This window comes from Protopterus annectens, chromosome 14.part0, assembly GCF_019279795.1.
Source record: "Protopterus annectens isolate FY-2018-M chromosome 14.part0, PAN1.0, whole genome shotgun sequence".
Taxonomy (NCBI): Eukaryota; Metazoa; Chordata; order Ceratodontiformes; family Protopteridae; genus Protopterus; species Protopterus annectens.
In genome coordinates, this window is record NC_056748.1 from 630,613,526 (window position 1) to 630,630,641 (window position 17,116).

The window sequence follows — 17,116 nt, forward strand, 5'->3', positions numbered from 1 at the left end:
TGAGTAGGTTCAGCACATGTCTCTGAGGTAAAGCTACATGAAGAGAAAATAGATTCTCTTGTGTTAATGAACTTCTGTAACTACAAAATAACTTTCACTGGTCAGCAAGGATGTACCATACAGCTCTGACAATATAATTATTTATAGATTTCTAGGTAAACACTAGGCTAGTAAAAACAAATAATGGCCAAGCGGTAAAGACTGCAACACCGAGTTTATTCAACTGAATAAAAGGTCAAAGAAATAAAAAAAACGTAAAGCGCTTTTCATCTGCTCACACACAGACTTCTTCAGAAGCTACAATAACAATTAGTTGAACATTCTTAAATAGTAAACAGCTGTAAAAAGTGCAGGAAATTAACCTGTAATCAAATAATTAAAAAAACTACCTTAGCTTGAACTCTGATCTTTGTTTGTTAAAAATATTATTAATAATACATAAACAATATGTATATAAAAATATATAAAAAATATACACATAACTATAATTACAATTTAATAATAATAAAAACCAAAATACTATTTATTTTACTAAAACTGACACAACTTAAATTCATTTCTACACACAATATATTTAAGAAGTTGTCAACTATCTTTGTAAGCTTTTAAGCTTTAAAATGCTCATAACTGAGCATGATTCATTCAAACCTGGAAAACTGAAAGCATTTAATTTCAACTGCCAAATTAATTATAGTTCTTCCAATTTGAAAGATGCCGGACCACCCCTAATATCATTCACATACTGGTCAATAACCATGAATTTGAACTGATGTTGTGTATTTAAATGGACATGTTTAGCTAAAGCATTGTCTAATTTATTGTGACTGATGGCATAGATGTGCTCATAAATTCTCTCACGAAACCTCCGTTCCATTTTACCTACATAAAATGCTGGGCAAACTACACATCTTGCTCAATAAGCTATGAACTTTGTGTTGCAATTAAATTTAGATTTTAACTTGTATTTATGTCCATTGATTTCAAACATATTAGTGACATCTATGAACTTGCAATAATTGCAATTTTCACACTTGAACATCCCTGTAATTCTAGGCACCTTCAATTGATGTCTTTCCAGGAGAGTTTTTAAATTACTCCCCCTCTTAAATACTATTGATGGTTTGGTGCCAAGGCGTTCAAACAACTCATGGTTAATTTTGAATAAATCCCAATTCTTATATAATGATATTAAGAGTGGTCCGGCATCTTTCAAATTGGTTTCAAAGTGTTTAAGTAGCAATGCTTTAATGACCATCAGGTAAGCTTGTCTGAGACTGTAAGATGCAAGTAAGCTTTAATAAGCATACCGTTAAAGAATTACCAACATTGAAAACCTTTTTGTTGTTGCATTGCAGAGACTATTTACATAACTAGATAGCAAATAAGCCTTAGGTATTGAAATGCATATGACAGTATTTGTAATAAAGGACAGTATCACAGTATTTTCAGAAGCTCATTACATTTGTTAGAGACTTGCAGTCATCTTTGCTGGCTTTACCCGTAAACTAAATAAAATGTCAATATATCATGTGTGGTCCATAACCTGTGCAGTAATCCTTTAAGCAGTTTATCTTGAGGTTGTTTCTTGTTTGCTGTTCGTTTTTTACTTTGGTCATGTTTTTCCCATGAAACAAGTAGATAGTTGTTGAGGTAGATAAGAAACATTTTTACAAGTGGGGGTATCACAAAGATTACTGCTTTCAGCATGTTACTTGGTACTTTTATACAGCTGAATATAAATTATAATTAGAACTACTGTGCAAGGAGACGTGGTTTGAGTTGAGTGCTGCTTGTTTTTTTTATACTTGATTTTTGACTGGCATTCCAGTAATGTATTTAAAAAGTAATTTATTGTATCATGCCTCACAACCTTTTTGTTTCCATCTAGATATTAAGTAAGCTATCATGTATTCATTTTGTCTTGATTGCACTCTCATAATGATGGTTTGGCACCCTGGGCAGCGTATTTAATTAAAGTCCCAGTTTTTGTATTTTTTTAGCACAGCTCCACCCCTTTCTGGTTGGCCACACCCCTGCCCATTGGCCTCACCCATTCAGCTATCTCCTGCAGTCCTCCTTTGATTTGAAGTCACCAGCTGCCACTGCTCAAGAGTACTAATAATCTGGACATAGTTCTTATAAATTTAGCCCCTGCTTTGTTCCCTGACCTCGGTTGGACTTGTTAAACCAGATCACAGAGTGTTAACTTTACCCTTAGAACATCAGTCTCCTGGTAGTAAACACCACCCTCTTTAGAGAATTCAAAAAGTAAACTTTTCAAGTTGTACAATGAAATCCCAAAATTCATACACGTTATTCACCACAGTGAATATAGGATAAGTAGCCATCTATGTCAAGAATCTTCATGCTCATTCAGATTAACACATTGAAAGAACAGTCCCCACAAGATTCAAATTCAGTGACAAATTCAACAAAACAAACAAAAAAGAACCCAGGTTTTCAGTAGATATTAACTCATTCCCTCCAGTACAGATCTTTTGAATGTGCACTTTTAACTCCCTGTGGGTATAGCTTGAGACTTTAAAAAATGAAGTTATTACCTTACAGTTCAAAATAAGTGTTACTAGAAAGCCGTGAATGGCAAACTATTCAGAATAAATTAAGCTTTACATTAGTAGCTTTCATTCAGTTCAATACTTTATACTGGATTTTAAAAGCCAGAATTAAGGCAGTAAATATTAATTTTGCAATGTTGTATGACCAGCTTATGATATCTCAGTAACCATTCAAGCAAGTCACAAACAGTCAGCAGGATTTTCTTCATACAGTTGTGAGCTTTCGTGCGAGGCTATGCAGTTCTGCCTGTGTTATCTGAATGTTGAGATATTTAGACAAATATGAAAATGATTACAATACAAGTAAACAATATACAAATAACATTCACTATCTCTTTAGCTGCATTAGTAAAATACAATTGTATTTCCCATCATGTGTACTTTAAGATGAACTCTTCTTACACATTGTATTTAGTATGGTTTTGGAATTATTAATGCAAATATGAATAAGCAATATTTGATGCCTAGAGGCGTCACTAGGAGGTATCTGCAGAAACCCCTGGAAGTGCACTCGGATGTTATACAGTTTAATTATTTAAGGGAAGGAATAAACTGCCTAAATTACCTTGTAAGGACAGAATCTTCCATAATAAAGAGAATATAAAATACCTCACTAAGAGAATGAAAGCAACGTTAAAGACCAGCTAAGGATCCCATGGATGTATGATAGCATGGAGGCTAAGGATACTTGCAAGTCCAAAGAATAGTTAGAAATTTCACACATCTAATAGCATGTGCAGCTCTTGCCATATGTACTTCTAAGCATATATGTATCACTTGAGAGTTTATCTAATATCATAATATAGCATTATAATCTTGGATGGAGTAGCAAACAGCAAGAATTTCTATGAACTTTTTCTTTTCCTCAAAGAGAAAGATTTCAAATTAAATATAATGTCAATTCACCATTTTGGCAGTCAGGTATTCCTTTATATAACAGACCACATTATGAGCTAAGGCTCTGCTGATTTGTTACTGGAGAACTGGTCTTTGATCAGCTGTTACAGAGTAACTCCAAATACTATCATTCTTCTTCATCTTTGCTACATCTGTACGATATGCATAAGTTATTAAGGTTATTGCAGTGTTTATTTTGTTATTTTGTACCTGTACCACCTCATCCATGTTATTTTTTGATAGTTAGATATAACCTGTTTAGAAACAGTAAAATATGTCTTTAGGAGTTAATAAAAGAATATAACCATACCTGTTTAAAAAAACAGTGTTTTCAAATGGTCAGGAATTGTCATTTATAGCAGGAAACATGCAAGCTAAGAAACAGAAATGGGGCTGTCAGCCCACATAAAAATCACTGCAATGTGCAGTGCAGTAATGTAAAGTGAATGAGTCTGAAATATCTCTGCAAAGAATCAAGACTGCATAAAGAACATAGTCAGCTATCTGGCTTGAAGGTTGCAGTAACAAGCTTCAAGAAATGTAGTCTTATTACACTGAAATAGATAGATACAATTATGAATTATTTTCTTCTGCAGTTTCATTAACATAGATTAAACCGTAACAGTGTCACTGAAATATGGCTGTGCTTTCTGTTTACATTTGATGCATAGTATTGAAAAAATTCCTTCATAAAAATAGGATTATTCCTGTGTTTTTCTTTCTTTTTTTTTTTTTTTATATTCTTTGTTTATGAGGAAAGTGATTCATTTAATGGGCAACTGAGGAGGACCATATGGTGACACAACTTATTAAGAGTCATTAATTTTGCAAGTAGAAAATGAGAGAATTCAAATAATGAACACAGGATAAAGGTTACTAGTCCTCCTAGCCATATCTCTCTGTGCTGTATTAATAGTCAGTAGGTTGAGGATTGGTATGATGGTTAAATTGTTTACCTCACAGTCACAAGGTACAGGGTTTGATTCTCATATTTTTGTTTTGCTTATAATCCAGTTTGTTAGAGTAATTATTCATTGAGGCATTTGTATTAAGATGAATCATTAATTTCTACTACACATGTTATGGAATAAATGATACAGATTATGCATATAGATGTATTTATGTCTCAGTTTATTATTTTTTGATCAGAGAAAGGGTTTCATTCCAAACAGCATACAGGTAAGACATATTTAAATTGTAGATGAAGCAGGCATTACAGAATTGGTGGGAGATGTCACACCTCCAGTGCATGGAATTTTACACATCCTTCTCTTCCTCCTTTCTGCATCCTTATCTTAGAATATATATAAATAAACAGACATAAAGACAGACAGACAAACAAGCAAATGAATAAGTAAACAAGAAAACAAATAAATAAATAAGTCAGGTCTGTGCTTCTCCATACCCTACTATTACTTGACCTGTACCTGTGTAGGAATCAAGGACAAATTCAAACAATGAGCATTGTTTTACCTCTGTAGAGCAAATAGGTCATCTGCTTGCCATTCAAATAATAAGCGTTACATTACTGTTAGTTAAAAAAATGAATTAATAATAAAATATTTTCTTTGGTTGTAGTAAAGCAGTAGAAAAGTTTAATCAGCATTGTTATTTTTAGTATGTTGAGCATGATTTGCCTTATCCAAAATCTCAACGTATGGGAGGTCTACAAATTTATGAGGTAAACTTTAGTTGTGTATACTTATTTGTTTGAGGTAGACCGCATATAGAAAATACATTTCAAGTCAGAATGTCTTTTTATATTTACTCTCTTGGTGTTAATCTTAAGAAGTTTTGCACTCCTTCACTCTACAAAATTGCATTTTCTATTTACTTATTTATTAGCAGCCTAGCACAGACAGCAAATAGTGAACAAATGTCTTCCAGAGTGAATGAGAGGCAAGCAGATAAAGGGACAGAGTGGCTATGCCAAACAATTACAACAAAATTGTATAGTTCCTTATTAACCTAATTATTTCACAAAAAAACACATTACAAATCCAGATATTTAGTCTCTTAAGTATTTTGTTTAAGTTACTGTCACATAATATCTGTAAATCACATCTTTCCATTATTCTTTGTTTAACAAATCCATTGTTTTATGGAACAGATGCTATAGATATTTTGGTCCTGGTTACATTGTTTACAATCAGTACAGCCATTGCTACAGGCCAAGGAGATCAGAGTGCTAGGCTAAGACATAATCACTTTGGTGCTAGTGGGTAGCTTGATTTGGAGGCCACCTCCTGAGAAAGCCCAAAAAATAAACACCTTATGTTATGAGCGCTGACCGAGTAAGACAGACAGTTTAACAGACACAAATATATTGTCTACAACATATAGACAAGATGTACCTTCTTCTACAAAAGTTAATTTATAAAGTGACCAGATTCAAGCAAAGATTTCTGATGCCCAAAAGTACAAAAAATTATTAAAGTAAGAAGTCCCATCTCCCTAATATCATTATATGTGTGTAACAATTCTATCAGTCCATCCTATGTACAGAAGAAAAACAAAGAATGAAAACATTTAACAAGCTAATATATTATTACCAGTTTTATTGGTGACATGCAGTAATATGCAATAAAAGATGTCCGGTATGCAGGAGCAGTTAATAAGTGTGTAGAGAAGTATAGTTACATACAGGTTTATGAAAAATATTTAAAATTCCGTTGACAATTGAAATACAGTGAATTTAACTAAGAATTATACATGACATGGGTATTTTCCTATTAAAGGGGGACAAACTGAAAAACTGCTTCGTTTGAGGGAGCCGCTGCCCTGCATTCAGACGAATTTGAGAGGAAAATGAATGTTTTGGAAAGGAAAGTGCAGGCATTTAAAATGCTCCAATGGCAGTGGCTAGGTTTTAATGCTTATCTGGAGCTTGGCATTTTACCACAAGGGCTACGAATCTTAAAAATGCCTTCCTACGCAAACACCTATCCAGAAATATTAAAAAAGTGGGTAGCAATTGAACTTAAAACTAAACGCAGATTTTACACTGTTAATAAATGACTTTTTTATACATATTGAGAGTGATTTGATGGAAGATATTAATAAACTTGAAACTGAACTTAGTAATATGCCATCATTCAGGAATTTGACTAGTATGTATCAATCAGTGTTGGACAGATTACAATTGCTTAATAAGCTGAAAGCAAGTAGGAAACATAAATTACTAAGGGATATTGATGACTTTGAAAAGGGACATATATTCTCTTGGCCCAAAATCGAGAGACAAAATCTTCTCATATACCAAAGGGATCGATTAACCAGTTGAATACATTTACTTTGAATGGCACAGATACAACTGTACAATTGGCAACTGCTGCGACCAATCAAACCTTAACTTCTGCATAAAAAAATAAAGGCAATTCTTCCACTGGATTGCTGCAAGAAAGTGGGTATAACGTGGCACTTAACAGATTGGATGATTTACAACACCCCCCCGAGCTTACTAAATTGCCCAAGCATGCTTCCAGTGAGAACAATGCATCTAGTGGTGATCAGGCAATTGTGTCAGTAAACCTTACTGCCTAGAAAGTTAATCAACATAATACAGCTTTTATGGTACCCCTGGACTTTAATACATCTTTTCACCTCAATCTCCCAGAAAAAGTGGATTTACGGCAACGTGATCTTTCGAGAGGTTGGCCCATGCAACGGCAAGTGAGCAATTCAGCAATAGGGAACAAAAGGAAACACAGCAGTCGACTGGATCAGAACAAAACTCAGCATCGATGTTTAACAGAGGGCAAAGGTATAGTGAACCTATTTGATAAAGGCTTGACTTCAGCTCACTTGTCCTTAATTAAAAAAGGCCTTAGTTTTATACCTAGCGACTTGGATAGTATAGTAGATGTATTAACTGACCTAAAGATTTTTTTTTTAAATATAAGCTTGAAGCTTATTTTTAAACAGACATACAATATATCTATGAATGAATACAAAAATTCTAGCCTGTTTATTCCCACCAGCTGCCGTATATTAACAGCATTTTATGATGTTTGTGAATGGGATTTACAGGAATTACAGTGGATATAAAAAGTGTACACACCCCTGTTAAAATGCCAGGGTTTCGTGATGTAAAAAAAATGAGACCACAATAAATCATTTCAAAACTTTTCCCACCTTTAATGTAACCTATAACTGTACAATTCAATTGAAAAACAAACACATCTGTTAAGGGAAAAAATATACAAAATAAAAAAAGTACAATATGCTGGTTACATAAGTGTGCACACCCTTAAACTAATACTTTGTTGTTTGTGCACAGCCTTAAACTAATACTTTGATGAAGCACCTTTTGATTTAATTACAGCATTCAGTATTCTTGGGTAGGAGTCTATCAGCAGGGCACATCTTGACTTGGCAATATTTGCCTACTCTTCCTTGCAAAAGTGCTCCAAATCTGTCAGATTGCAAGGGTATCTCTTGTCCATAGCCCTCTTTAGGTCACCCCACAGATTTTCTATTAGATTTACGTCTGGGCTCTGGCTGGGCTACTCCAAAACTTTCTTCCGGTGAAGTCATTCTTTTGTTGATTGGATGTATGCTTGGGGTCATTTTCATGTTGAAAGGTGAAATACCTCTTCATCTTCAGCTTTCTAGCAGATGCCTGAAGGTTTTGGGCTAAAAGGGACTGGTATTTGGAACTGTTCATAATTCCCTCCACCTTGACTAATGCCCTAGTCCCAGCTGAAGAAAAGCAACCCCAAAGCATGATACTGCTACCGCCATGCTTCACTGTGGGGATGGTGTTCCTTTGGCGATGCAAAGTGTTGTTTTTGCACCAAATGTACCTTTTGGAATTGTGGCCAAAAAGTTCAACCTTGGTCTCATCAGAACATAACACATTTTTCCACATGCTTTTGGGAGACCTGATGTATTGTTTTGCAAATTTAGCTGGGCCTGGATGTTTTTCTGTGTAATAAAATGCTTCCTTCTTGCAAACCTACCCCCATAATCCATACATATGGAGAACACAGGAGATTGTTGTCACATGTAGTACACAACCAGTATTTGCCATAAATTCCTGCAGCTCCTTCAGTGTTGTTGTAGGTCTGTTGGCAGCCTTCCTGCCAAGTTTTCATCTTGTCTTTTCATTAGTTTTGGAGGGATGTCCAGTTCTTTGCAACATCACTGCTTTCCCATATTTTCTCCTCGTTTTGATGACTATCTTCACTTTGTTCCATGGCATATCCAATGCTGTGAACATTTTTTTGTACCCTTCTCCTGACTGATACCTTTCAAAAATTAAATCCCTTTGGTTTGTAAGCTCTCTGCGAACCATGGCTTTTGTTATAGCAGGCAACTGAGTAAATGTCAGGAAAATCCTACTAGGACAGCTGAATTTTTTGGGGGGTTAATCAGAGTCTAATTGATGGCAGGTGTGTACCCAAGAAGACTGAATGCTGTAATTAAATCAAAAGGTGCTTCAACAAAGTATTAGTTTAAGGGTGTGCATACACAACAAAGTAATAGTTTAAGGGTGTGTACACTTATGAAACCAGCGTATTGTACATTTTTTATTTTTTATATTTTTGCTCTAACAGATTTGTTTTTCAACTAAATTGTATAGGTTATAGGTCACATTAAAGGTGGGATAAGTTTTGAAATGATTTATTGTGGTCTAATTTTTTATATCACAAAAACCTGGCATTTTAACAGGGATGTGTAAACCTTTTATATCCACTGTATATGCTAAGCCTATTAAAAATTATTTTATAATTTGACTGTAGATGAACACGAGGCATTGAAACAATTAAAGAAATTACTCTGTAATAATAAAACTGCAGTGGTGGTGTTGCGGTAGCATTGTTGCCTCACAGTAAGATATTGTCCTAATCGATTCTCAGCCAGAGTGTCTTCTGTGTGGAGACATGCGTGAATGGGCGTACCTTTGTTGAAGGTTGTGTGTCAGGGCTGGCAACTCGTCACGTAAAAATCTTTCCGCTGTGGCCACCCCTAAACGGGAAAAGCTGAAAGACACAACAACAACTCTATAATAATAAAGAAAGCTGATAAGGGGGGAGCAATGGTGATAATGAATAAAACACATTATATGTCTTTAATATATGATTTCTTGCAGGGTATTGATACTTTTAAAAGAATACTCTTCCCTGGTATGAAAAAATTAATTAAGTCAACATGCTGACCTATGAGTTACATTTAAATAATGATATTTCTATTGAGTTGTACAATTATTTTACTACTCCATGTCCGCGGATACCACAGATATATGGTATACCAAAACTGCATAAATCTTTAATCCACCTGCCTATGAGACCTATAGTATCAAGAAGGGGGTGGATCACCGAACCCATTTCAGTTTATTTACAGAAATGTTTAAGTAAATATCTTACACTTAGTAAAAGTTATATCAAAAATACAAATGATTTTTTAATAAAATGATGAGACTGGTATATAAACAATACAGATAGACCATTTTTTATTTGTTACACTCGATATAAATTCCCTCTTTACAGTAATACCAAATAAATACGGTATTGAAGCAATTCACAGTTTTCTAAACACTGAAATACGACTGGTATCTAATGAAATAGAGAGTATCTGCCAGTTGTTAGAAATTGTATTAACAAAAAATGTTTTTTTTGTTTAATAATGAGCCTTTTTTCTACAAATAGCAGGAGTGGCCATGGGTACAACAATGGCCAACACTTATGCTAATTTAGTTTTACATCAACGGCAGAAGGAATTTATCAATAGTAACAGAAATAGTATGAACAAAAATGTTTTATTTTATCAGCAATTTGTTGATGATTGTTTTCTGGGATGGTACACATGAAAATAAGATGCAGTATGTATGTTATCTAGATAATACTACCAGTTTTTTGAAGTTTAAAATGACACGTTCCACGATAAGATAACATTTTTGGACATCAAGATAGAAAGGAAGGAAAACTCAATAGATACAAGTATTGATAGGAAGGATGTGCATGTAAATCGTTATGTATCTAGAATGAGTATGCATGTACCGCATATATTTAAAGGCATCATTAAGGCTCAGCTTACAAGAATTAGTAGGTTAACAACACATGATAGGAAATGCGAGTTTGAGAGGAGAAAAATAGGGAAAGAATTTTAGAAAGGAGTTATGATGTGGATCTGGTAGATGAAATTATAAAAGATGTACTTTCTAATAGAACCATTTCAACTAAACCTGTCTTTAGTGCAGGAATAAACTCGAGGATAGAAAAATTAACACTAACATGATTAAGTTGCAACAGCCTATAATGTTAGAACTGTTGAGGTGGAGAAAATTATTAGAAAGAATTGGAATATTCTATTGATTATGGCAGAATTACAAGGACTATTAGGTTTTAGACCAAATTTTGCATATAGGAATTTGTGTAATTTAAAAAGTAGGTTATGTTGCAAAGATTTTAAAATTGTTCGAAATAAACTTTGAAAAATTTGTACATTTCCTTGTTTAAAATTGCAGTTGTGCAACCATCCGATAACCAATGAACAGTTTATTTTTATTGCTCAGCTACGTGTAATACAACACACTTGGTTTATTTAGCCACGTGTAAAATGCTCCTGATTTTATGTACGATAAAACACTAGGAAATTAAAAGAAAGTATAATAGAGCACAAATCTGATATATGTAGGACATCATTGACAAATGCTTAAAGTAAACATATTATGGATAGTGGTCCTGAGCATTATTTTAAATTTAGGGGAATAGAACATATACTGAGACATAAAAGAGGAGATGACATTAACAATGCATTAGAAAATAAGGAATGTTGTTGGATAATAAAATTACAGGCAGATTTATTTCCAGGTCTGAACAGCACTGTTAGTATTAAACTTGTTTTGGTTAAAAAATAACTACAGCTGCAATGATACATTTGTTATTGAATGAATGAATGAATGAATGAATGAATATGAAGGGTTCAATTATTTGTGAATGTCAGATGATTTTATTAATTAACATACTATATTAATTAGTGTTTTTATAGACTGACTGTGATCTTGCAACTTCTTTTATATGGAATTAACTGTTTTATATTGGAATAGCACTGAGGAAGGGTTATACCCAAAAGCTTTGCTTGTAATAAATTCTTTTTTATGTGTTTTTGAGTGGTCTTGGAGTTAGTTTCTTTTGTTTTACCAGACAATTTGCTAATGTACAAACAGGATGGAATAAAAGTAAGACAGTTGAATAGGCTGCCATTGCCTTAATAGCTGAAAATACAATTTTCGGCTTTTCCCAGTTAGGGGTCGCCACAGCGGAACTCTGGTCCGCTAATGATTGGCAGTAAATTTTTTATGGGTGCCGAGGTGTCAGTTCAATGCCCAACCTTCAATGAAGGCATGCCCATTCTACGCATGTCTTTTGAATGCCACTCAACCGTGGGGAGGACAGGCAGACTCCACACAGAAGGTGCTCCTGCCGAGAATCGAACGGGAGAACCTCTTGCTGTGAGGCAACAATGCTACCGCGGCACCACCACGGCTTATACAATATGTACATGTAAGTTTGTTAAAATAAAGGTAAATTTGTCATGAGAACAGTAAATGATAGCTTACATTATGATTTTTAACATTTTGTGATGTAGTAAGAAGTTATAAAAAGCCATATGGCATGTAAACACATATCTTGACTTAGAAACTATAATGAAATGATCACTGCACTTATTAGATGTTTCATAGGATTGATGATTTAAAATGTAAGGACATGTTACAGTGAGTCCCAAAACTTGGAAACTGAGGGGCTGAAATATTGGACTTTCATATACTAACTAGGAGATGTAATTTCTCTGAATATTCTATTTTTTTCTGAGGTATGGCAATCTCGGAGTTGGTATATATAAGTTTAGGTAGTGGGGGTTGTGTGTGGGGGGGCTGTAAAAAGAGGTTTTAAGGAGAAGAGCAATTTTATAGATTTGCTTTTCTATATTTTTGGTCTTTTTTTTCTTTCTTTTGTTTTTTTTTTTTGGCTTTTCGACACTTTGCATTTCGAGTGCTGATATTTAAAAATGGAGCCTTCCTAAGTGTTAAATGTGTGCCTGTTAGAGGATCTTAGGTTTCATATGAGACCATAAAAAGATACTAAGTTGCTTTAAACTTGGAATGCTGTTGGTAAAGTGGTTTACGACTCAGATGTACACCTGCACTAGGTTATGACATCTTATTGTTTGCAGGCTTGCTGTGCTAATTAACATGTTTTGTTATCTGCAGCTACCACTTAACATCTTATGATCTTGTTTTAAACACTTTCTTCATTTGATACATTTTGTCATACATTTATTTAAGTGCTGGCTGAAATAAATCATAAAGGAAACTGCTTTAAAAAACTTCTGTCTGGAATATAATGTTGAAGGGTACTGTTTTGAAAAATTGCAGTATTTTCCAACAAATCTCTGTATGCCTTTAACGTAGTATTGTTTGCATTTCATTTTGACATCTAATTGGAAACCTAGATATCTGGTTTTAGTTCAAGCTTGCAAGGTTTTACCTTGTGTGTGTTACTGTTGATACTTTGGTTACATAGTTGGTGGATTGCTTGGAATGGAGGAGCACTTTCAGTTTTGCTCTTCAGTATATCACAGGTGCATTGGGATAGTTTCCAGGTTTAAGAAAGCTAATTGAAGTCCACTTAAAATATATTGGTAGTATGGCCTATATATAATAATTCTGTGTTGCCAGTTTATTACTGCAGATTTCTTGGCTTCCACTAGAGTCTCATAATGGACAAGTTAAAAACTGGTTGACCAAGAAGTGAAGACTGTGGTATTCCTGAAGAAAGAGTTACTGAGCAGGGAAGGTTAGCGATGTGTAGGAAAATTTCTCATCAACCATGAATATGTTAAAGGGCTCGCTGATGATGGAAGATATCTTAGATAAGCATATAAAAGGACACATCTTATTGTCTTTATGATTTGACCTAATATACTCCATTACAGCAAGTGTGACAATATTTATTCATGTCCATTCCATGTTGTACAGCGATAGCACCCTAAATAAGACCCAGATGACCTGTGACAGATTAGTTCTCTTGACCTGAAAGAGGCAATTGGGACAGGAGACAACTGAGGAATTAAGCCACCTTCTCTGTTCAGGGTGGGTGGAGAGGACTGTGTTTCATTAATGCAAACTTTGTTGAAACTCATTAATGATGACACCAGCAAGAGTCAGCAGGGACATTTGCACCAAAGTAAGGGCATGGTATTTATGAGTTTGTCATTTGCAGAAGAAAAATGACAGTCTACAGAATTATCCAGTTGGTGTCAGTAGGCATGCTTAAAAGAAATGGTGGGGTTAAAGTAAAACAAAACAGCAGCAGCCAGTAGTTTCAGTCAGAAAACCCATTTATTTAATATTATTTCATTAAGGAACAGACAGGGTTGTAAAACATAAACTATCCAAGGCTGAACAACAGGCTTTAATAAATCTTAAGGGCAATAAAAATGTGGTTATTAATACAGCAGATAAAGATGGGGCTGTGGTGGTTTGGGATTGGACCATATATCTGCTGGAGGCATATGAACAACTTTTTGACAATTCTTTTTATCAAAAAGTGGTCCTCGACCCCACTTTGAAGTTAAACATGGATATCGACTGTTTTTTGAAGTTAGCCTTGGATGAAGGGATCATTTTTAGGCAAGTTGTTTTTCAACTCACTGTCCAGGATCCCACCCAACAATATTTTCATCTGCTCCCCAAAATACATCAAAACTTCACATACACCCCTGGCAGACATTGTTTCTGGTCATGGCTATTTGACTGAACCCTTGTCTGCCTTTCTTACCTGCTATCTATGCCCTCTGTAAAATGGTGTACATTCACATATACAGGATACCAGCCAGTTTTTCAATATAATTCAAGATACATAGTTGGAGATGGGTTGGTATATGTGCACTTTGGATGTTGCATGTTTGTACACCAGTATTTCACATTGAGCTGGATTAATGGCATTGGATTGTTGGCTAAATCATTCAGCATTGTATAGCTCCAGATTCAATACATTTTGAATTTGCCTTACAGAACATGACCTCACTAAAAATGTCTTTTATTTTAATGGAGAATTTTTTTTACAGCTTAACGGTACTGCCATGGGAGCATCTTTTGCTCCAATTTATGCTGAGCTATTTATGGGGTTTTTGAGGAGCAGATTATCTATGAAGCTTCTCATAATATCTTTTGGAGTCCATAGATATATGGTGTAGATACAATAATCTCTCAGTTAACCTGAACTCAAGCAATCAGCAAAAAAAAAAAAATCGAAGAAATACAGTACAATTTTCATGTGTTGCACTTCCGTTTCCCCTCGCAGATACATACCTTACATTTTTAGAGTTTTAAAAAGGAAGATAGGAGTAAATTCCCTCTCTCCCCAGGGCACAGTCTTAATCAGGTGTATTTTTAATATTAACTCTGAAGCAACCAGAAACTACAGTTATCCGGCATCTACCAATCCCCATGGGTGCCGGTTAACTGAGAGTTTACTGTACCTGGATGATTGCTGACTTGTTTCAAAGTCTGATTTAGCTTATTTGGATGAGAACAAATAAAATCTTAATGAAAATAAACAGAGAATATAATTTCGTGTTCAATATGATCTCTGACATCACTTTTCTGGATGTTACCATCTCGAAAAAAAATGATAGCACTTTAAACACCATTGTGCACAGGAAAAACCCAGAGTTTAACACATTTTTACATGCTACTAGCTGCCATCCACCCCACGCTGCCCACAATATCCCCAAATCACAGTTTTTAAAAGTTCATAGAATATGTTCCTCAGATGTTGAATGTAAGACACAGGAACTTGATTTGGTTAGAAGATTTTGTGACATGGGGTAAACCTACAATGAAGTTATGACCACTCAAGACTCTGTCCAAGAAGTTCATAGAACAGAGTTGTTGCAGTATAAAAAATATAAATTCAGGGATGATGTTTACAGGCTGGTGACTAATTATGGCAGTAATATAGGGTTTTTCAATAATCGTATATACAAACACTGGGACATCCTTATGGCAGATAGCAAAATATCTGAGTTAGTTCCTGCACATTATCTTTTTTCTTACAGAAGAGAAAAAAATCTATTGGTAATTACTTTAATCATTATAAGAAAAGTGTCAGACATAACATGGATACACAGACAACAATAGATTACATCTCTGTGGTGGGTTGCCAACTATGTGGACATTGTTCTGCATGTAAGTATGTTTTAAAGACAAAACAATTTACACCCAGAAATACCCCCAAAGTTTTTGATATCCTTTGTTTTGGTATATGCTGTTCTGATTGTGTAGTTTATTTAGCTACTTGCACATGTTCAGCTTTTTATGTAGAACAAACATCCAGACAACTTAAAACTCAGATTTTTGAGTATATGAGTGATATCAGAAATGTCCTACTGTCCGATGCATTATATAAGCATATTCAGAAACATCCTTCTGCTGGGTTTAATTTCATTATTATTGACAGTATTAATCTAGCTTCATGTAATAAGTTAGGTTGGGATGGCATCCTGAATAATAAGGAATATTCATGAATAGTGAGACTGGGGGCTTTATTTTTACCAGGGCTCAATGAAGTGATGCTGTCTCTTTAAATGGGTGGTGATTTTCTAATGATTCTCTATCACTTATATATTTTAATGTGGCATTGTTATTTGGAACTTTAACACTGATGAAGGCATGGAGTGCCAAAACCGGTCTGCTTCCTAATGAAATAATATAAAATAAAAGGTTTTGCTGACTAGAAGGGTTGGCTGCTGCTGTTTGGATTCATCATTTTGCCTTTGCACTTGACTGTACTTGCACAGACCTTTATACTCAGGTAAAGTAAAAACCTGTCACCTCAATGGATGGTGGCACTAAAGCTAGCATGCACACTCCTTGTTCTTACAGAATAAATAGCCTGCAGACCTTGTTTCCCTTTGGAAACAAATGGGTCAGTGGAGTAGCCAGTGGGAGGCTATTTGATAAGAAGAATTCTAAAGGAAAATGGGTTGGAAAGTAGAGCAACGTCTTCTTCCTGAGCTGCTGTAAATGCATATTGTAAACTAGCTGGGTTGCCAGTTGCTTAAGTTGTCCAAGATCTGTCAACAACTAAATAATGGCATTGGTCTGAATATTGCTAGCGTGATAACATGGACTTTTTTTGGAGTTTAGATTTTTTTTAATTGTTTTTTTTCTACAGTCCTGGAAGGGTAGTATTCACACGTTACTTACATATTAATCTGCTTGTTTATTTACTCATTTCTTATACCTCCTTCATTAACCATATAAGCTGAACAGCCGATGGACCATTTTCCTCCATACGTGTATTGATTGTAATTCATGTTCTAAGTCTGAAGACCTTTGGATTGGATTGGATGACTGTTTGTCAACTATGTATTTCTGTATGGGCTGTAGTTATATAAGGAGGAAGTTCTGCACTGCTGGTATCCATGACAACTTCTAAACTGCATATCAGAATATTACATTTAAAATGATCTTCAGAGCGTTAAGATTTCTGAAAAGGAGTGAGGTACTGGGATATTGACTGAGATGGCTCTAGAATTGGGGGTTTGAAGAATTTACCAATATGGTTTTGATGTGCCTTTTATTTGCCTATTGAGGTTCTAATGAATCACATTTGACATAAAAAATGGGTTTC

The 17,116-nt window shown here is 34.7% G+C and overlaps 1 protein-coding gene across 1 annotated transcript in view; it reads right to left on the reverse strand.

The window, feature by feature from the left end:
- The window catches only part of LRRTM3 (leucine rich repeat transmembrane neuronal 3), a 1,115,649-nt gene that overhangs the window by 2,807 nt on the left and 1,095,726 nt on the right, over positions 1-17,116 (reverse strand). The window lies entirely within an intron of this gene.